At 31.1% G+C, this 7,066-nt stretch overlaps 1 long non-coding RNA gene across 1 annotated transcript; it reads right to left on the bottom strand.

The window, feature by feature from the left end:
- Positions 1-405: 405 nt before the first annotated feature.
- LOC127717434 (uncharacterized) lies at positions 406-4,849 on the bottom strand. The gene is made up of 3 exons (XR_007989174.1): positions 4,415-4,849; positions 3,137-3,221; positions 406-1,525 (listed from the first exon to the last, which is right to left on the bottom strand). It is a non-coding gene; the product is annotated as an uncharacterized LOC127717434 (long non-coding RNA).
- Between the last annotated feature and the right edge of the window lie 2,217 nt (positions 4,850-7,066).

The raw sequence follows: 7,066 nt of genomic DNA, 5'->3' as shown, positions 1-7,066 counted from the left end.
CTAATATTCTGTAGTCATTATATTTGGGACACGAAATTGGGCTTGGGGCAAATAATATCAGATGCATTTTTGTAGATGATGACTTGTAAATAAAATTTGAAATCCCCATGCCAAACCAAACCCCTTATAATGCATTATCTAGACCTCTGTTTACAAGCTTTTTTTTTTTACAGAGCTCTAAAGAATACTTTCATCTTACTTTATATACATCTGATATAACTTATCTAACTTACATTGATACATAAAAAAATGATAACTTATATATTCTTAATTGTTGACCTTCCGTGCAGTGACAGAATTTACAAGTACGAAGAGAAAAGCAGGGGTAATCCCTCCCCTCAATCTCAGCCTGCTAGTCTCTCCATTCACCAAAATAAATGTTAGTCAGGAAGGCAACTAAAGCAATTCTGTAAAAAATAACAAAACATTTTATACACAAAAAATATCAGATGCATAAAAAAAAAAAAAATCATTGTAAATATACCGAAAATATTTAACCCACATTTCATACCACCCAGTTATTATCTAGAACTCTGATTACTATTCTTTTTTTTTTTTTTTTTTTTTACAGAGCTCCAAATAACAACTCTCTTCAAATTGTATACATCTGATATGAACAACATTTGTACAAAACCTTTACCAAAGGAACTAACCAGTATGAAAAGATAAGCAGGGGTATTCCCTCCCCTTATACCCATTTCTCAGCCTGCCAGTCTTCCCATTCATCACAACTGGTGTTCCTATTAATTTACAGAACACTATAAAAAAGAGTGTTGTACATCTAGATTGGACATAGTGTGATGATAACTATAAAGATAATATACACTTGCAGTGCATCCTTAATTTTGTACTATGCTGAATACTTGTAGTTAATCTTCAACTAATCAATCAAATGTAAATAAATACAATTTAAAATTCATAGAATAGCAGCTTTGTCTGTTTTCCCTGTTTGTCCTTCATTCACACAAAAAGGATTTAATTATTTTAATGGAATAATGCAAAACTCTGTCTCAAATAAATGTTTAAACATTTTCCATCCTCATTCTAATGATAATACTTCTTTATAAATAGTAATCATAAATGTATTCAAGATTGCATAATGAAACTGTACAAAATACCACAAATTATTTTTTTTACATTTTTTTTGTCATTCCTCACAGATTTATTCTAATGTAACCAAAACATCTTCGAAAAAAGAGATTTAAACCAATGGCAGCTGCTTGATTGTTCTCACTGGTCACACTAAAGTCCTCTACTTTAACTACTTCATGTATTAACTATGATCATTTAAGGGAGAACTGTAGGCCTCTGAAATTCTAATGTAATAGACATGTCTGGTTAAAAAGACATAAATCTTTACAACTGACTCTCTCCTATCCTTCCTCTCTCTCTCTCTTTCTCTATTGATTTTTACAAGAATACTAATACACTATATTGTTTGTCAATAATTGTTTCCAAGTTCATCCACATGGCAAAGTCTCTTCTTCTGTATCAGTTCATTTGTAATTTCTCAAGCTCAGTTAATCTACTAAGAAACAACAAAATGTCAATTAAAACATGGCAATTAAATTGACAAAATAACATTTTTAATTCTTGATATGTCAGAAGTGATTCATACCATATATACATATAGGATTGATTGATTGATTGTTGCATGCTTAATGTCCAGTGATCAATATATCATGCATATGGCCCAAGACCACAATTAATGATTCCGCTTTTCGTTGTCCACGAATATAGTTCCTTTTAATTAGAGTGTAGTTTTTCTTAAATTTTTTTCTTTCCCTTCCTCACTCATTTCTTAGTTTTTTTTGGGTGGAAATAAAAGAAGAGAGGTGAAATAAACTTTTGGATGTTGTATTTTAACTGATTTTGATATGGAAAGAGTGATTAGGCCAGGTGCAAAAAGGTGATATTTAGAGTTTTCGGAACATCTCTTGACTTGTCCATAGGGGTATGGATGTGTATTGGCTAAATTTGTAAGAGTCATTGGTTCAATCTTTCTGAATTTTGGATATATTTTTGGACTAGTACTATACATTACACACACAAAAGATTTGACAAAAATGCAAGGTGCAATTTTTTTAATGAAACAAAACGTTATAAAGAACTAATAGGGGAATTTAATTGTGGTCTGTGGCCATATTTTGAACATGCTTAAGGTGGTATGGTTGTCTTTCGCCATTTTGGATTGTAAAAAACAGAGAATCTAAGGTCCAGATTTTCAATCAAGTTAGCAAAATTAGATGCAGAAATGTAGATAACTTATGTGAATTTGCATTTCAAAGAACAAATTTATAAGATTATAACTCATAAATATTAATATTTTAACAAGATTATTTCTGCTTGAATTTTAATAATTTCAAATTGGCATTTTAAGTGAAGTAACTCTGAAATAGTGCATTTTCTGAAGGAATCTACTTGGAATTTTGCTATTTTGAATTTTAGCCAGATAAAACACACTGTGACCCTATCTTTTCTTTTGATATTCTCAAAGCATTTTCTAAAAGCCAACTTTTCGTATTCTATTTTACAATTCTATCATTTAGTTTAGCTTCTAATCACATAATGATGTTTTTTCCTGTATAATCCATACAAAATGTGTCATTTTGTCACTACCTGTAGCTTGAGAAAATGTGCTGTGACCTATCATTTTTATTATATTTTTGAACATATTTAAATATTTACTACGCTTTGGCAAAGTATGAACAAATTCTATCATTTTTTAATTTAGACTCTCCCATACCACCTTAAAGGATTTAAGTTTCCATGCCATTTTAATTTTTGCATCACATTTATAAGCATTAAACATAACATATAACTCAGAAACGAGAGTATTTAAACTTGCTAGTATCAATGTTTCTTATCAAAATTTCAAACTTTCAAATATTTTGGTCAAGACTGTGTGGCTCAGGGCTTTGCTCATTGTTAAAGGCTGTACGGTGACCTATAGTTGTTAATTTCTGTGTCATTTTGGTCTCTTGTGGAGAGTTGTCTCATTGGCAATCATACCACATCTTCTCTTTTTTTTTTTATATTAACAGTATTATGGATAAAAAAGGTATGATGATAAGTTTCCATTGTATAATTGCAGGAGCAATATTTCATAACCATTTTGTTTTTACTGTAAACTTACCTTGAAGTTGGTAATATAGTACTTCCAGGTCCTACTGTCCTAAGATCTTTAAATAGATCACATACAATTCTTATTTCCTGGATATCTGGAGAAGAAAAAATCATGTACAGTCACATCCTTAAGGATGTACTTAGGTGAGGTTTTGGAATTTGTGTTAAATGTTCGGACTCCTTGGTGTTTTTCGATACGATACAAGGTAAAATATTTTGCCCCATAACACCCATTTATTTTTTCATATAAGACTTAATAGCTCATAAAAGGTCATTTTACAAAATTTAAGCAGATTCTTGATTTTTTTTCTTTTGATTTGAGACCCAAATTATACAAATGTAAATATAAGGTAAAAGTCTGAGCCAGCCTTTTCCTGCCATATTTTATAAATCAAATATCTCGAAAAGGAGCTCCATGACCTATCAATATTTTTAGTTTATTTTGATCCTTAACTAATACTCTTTCAGCTTAAAGTATCAATTTTGAATGCTTGATTTATTCATTTTTACCTTATATCACCTAAGTACATCCTTAAAAATGCTTAGATGGAATTTTAATTATAAGTCAAAGTAGGATTTGATTTGATTTGATTTTTGGTGTTTTAACGCCACTTTTAAGCACCGCTTTTGGGCTATTTCGTGGCGGCCAGTTTTTATTGGTGGAGGAAGCCGGAGTACCCGGAGAAAACCACTGACTTTCGATTGGAAAACTGACAATCCTAGTCAATTAAGATTGGAGTCAGTGTTGACTGGCTAGTGATTACAGCAGTAACTACTTAGACCACTCGGCCACCGAGGCCCCCGTCAAAGTAGGACAATTTTCCACTAAGTACTTTACTGGGCTGTGCAAACTTAAAGTACTGTTTCAGATTTTTATTTCTTTTAAGGTTATGCATGATTTTAATGTTACAGGTCAATTTTTGACTTGTAATGAGTAGTTTTTCACAACAGTTGCTACCAGTGGAGTCAAAGCTGCTTATCCTTTATTTTCTATTCAGAGCAAGTAAGAGTATATATCCTTCATTGTGGTGGGGTTTGTATTACTAAATCTATTTTCTGGATGAATTTTTTTTTTATTGCTCCAATGCAAAAACTACCGGTGCAAAAACATTTGGTTGTACACTTTATCAGAATATATTAATGAAGACCTTTGGCTTTATGCATTTATCTTGATAGCTTTTCTGAAAACACAGTGAATTAACACACCAAAAATAAAATAAGAGCTATAATGTTAATTGCAACATGTAATCAAGAGTAATGTTGCCATGTTTTTTTTTAGTATAATTACCTTGTCTTTTGTATGTAACAGCTTCAGACTCAGTTGTGATGTGCCTTTCTGTGAGATTTATCAGTTTATAGTCCACTAGTACTGTCCATCCACATGAATACTGGTCACATCAAAATAAATGTCAATAATTCACTTGCTGGTTCCAAGGCCGTTGTAAATAATTCACTTGCTGGTTTCAATTCTGAATTTTAAGTCTATTAACTTCAGTCAGTTCCATGTTTGAATATTTCATTGTCCACTATTCTAACTGGTCGCATATATCATCATACAATAAGTCCATTAAGTCAAAACATTAAAAAACTGGTTATTATTAGAATATTTCATTATCACTATAGTTGTTACCTATTTGATTCCACACATCATCTATCCTTGTGCCATTACTGGTATATTTTTTTTAAATAGGCAAAAAATTCAAAAGTGCCTATTTAATGTAATTTTTTCTGAAAATTTAGAAGCTTTTTCAATGTTTATTTAAAAGAGTTTAATTACCAAATAATTTTATTTAAAGAAAGGATAATTTAAATCATAATTTGATGAAAATGTTAATTATCAGCTGTAGGGGAGCTTACAAAGTATACACAAAATTCACATGAAAGAAAGATAGTTCTTGCAGCCTTGTGGCTCAATCTCTGGTGGATAGTTCTCATTGGCATTCTTACTAAATCTCATTGGCATTCTAACCACATCTCATTAGAATTCTAACCACATCTCATTGGCATTATTACCACATCTCATTAGTATTCTTAGCGCATCTCATTAGCATTATTACCACATCTCATTAGCTTTATTACCACATCTCATTAGCTTTATTACCACATCTTATTAGCTTTCTTAGCACATATCATTAGCTCTATTACCACATCTAATTTGCATTCTTAGCGCATCTCATTAGCTCCATTACCACATCTCATTTGCATTCTTAGCGCATCTCATCAGCTTTATAACCACATCTCATTTGCATTCTTAGCGCATCTCATCAGCTTTATATCCACATCTCATTAGCTTTATTACCACATCTCATTAGCATTATTACAACATATCTTTAGCTTTATAACCACATCTCATTAGCATTATTACCACATCTCATTAGCTTTACTACCACATCTCATTAGCTTTATTACCACATATCATTAGCTCTATTACCACATCTCATTTGCATTCTTAGCGCATCTCATCAGCTTCATAACCAAATCTCATTAGCTTTATTACCACATATCTTTAGCTTTATAACCACATCTCATTTGCATTCTTAGCGCATCTCATTAGCATTCTTAGCACATCTCATCAGCTTTATAGCCACATCTCATTTGCATTCTTAGCGCATCTCATCAGCTTTATAACCACATCTCATTAGGTTTATTACCACATCTCATTAGCTTTATTACCACATCTCATTAGCATTATTACAACATATCTTTAGCTTTATAACCACATCTCATTGGCATTTTTACCACATTTCATTTGCATTCTTAGCGCATCTCATTAGTTGTATTGACACATCTCATTGGCATTCTAAGCACATCTCATTGGCATTTTTACCACATTTCATTTGCATTCTTAGCGCATCTCATTAGTTGTATTAACACATCTCATTGGCATTCTAAGCACATCTCATTGGCATTCTAAGCACATCTCATTGGCATTTTTACCACATCTCATTTACATTCTCCATTGATCACTGGACCAATTATTCTATTTATTTAGAGAATAAACCTTTAACAGATTTTTAAATTGCTTTTCTGAAAATCTTGAATAAGATAAAAAGAGGATCTGAGGTATATTTCAATGAGACAGCATGCCAACAACACACTTAACAATATAATTAAGATGGCAAAAATTATATTCTGTGATAATAGGTGTCCAAAAAATTATTAAATGTTGTGGCCAAATAATAAGTATCTTTGATAATTTTTTTTCTCGTACCAAAAAAGCTTATTAATTAAGATTATAAAGGTCACTGTTTTTACTTCATATTTTTTATCCAATAAAAGTGTTTTTGGCATGGAAAATTCTATTACAAAGTTAATTAAGTTTCATTTGGCCAGGAGGAGGCTAATTTTGTATTTACAAACTAACAAATCTGAAAGCTGCTTTAAGCATTTACATTATTTTGATGGGTTTAGTATTTTTTTACCATTGGAGAGTTATGTCCCTTATCATTAGAATAGATTTGTTTTTTTAATTATAAATTTCACAATGTACCACTTTACAAAACTGAAAAGATTTATTTTGGAAGATTCAAAATTTAAAATCTTATATTGTTTCCTTTAAATAAAAAGGGCTTCTGCAACAATTATCTTTAATGTTTGTGCTGAAACTAAATTTGAAATTTGGATATAATTACTTTTTAATCTAAAACATGATAAAGGATGTTTTTTGTTTATTCAGACATCTACACTTTTAATCAGCAATACCTCAAACCAGTGTTTTTTCAGGTGCCATTTATATGGCTTCTGCCAATAAAAACTGGCAGCCTTGTAATAGCCAGGAGTACTACAAGTGGCGTTGAAACAGTCATATCTTTCCAGAATAGATAAATAGCTTGTAGTTACTGAATTATGACAGGCTAGACTGGCTGTTGTTATACAAATTATTAAGGGAGTTTTCCAATGCAAACATTTGTTATGCCTCATTTATGGGCATTATGTTTTC

This window comes from Mytilus californianus, unplaced genomic scaffold (assembly GCF_021869535.1).
Source record: "Mytilus californianus isolate M0D057914Y unplaced genomic scaffold, xbMytCali1.0.p SCAF_10, whole genome shotgun sequence".
Classification (NCBI taxonomy): domain Eukaryota; kingdom Metazoa; phylum Mollusca; class Bivalvia; order Mytilida; family Mytilidae; genus Mytilus; species Mytilus californianus.
This window is presented reverse-complemented; position numbering and strand designations above follow the sequence as displayed.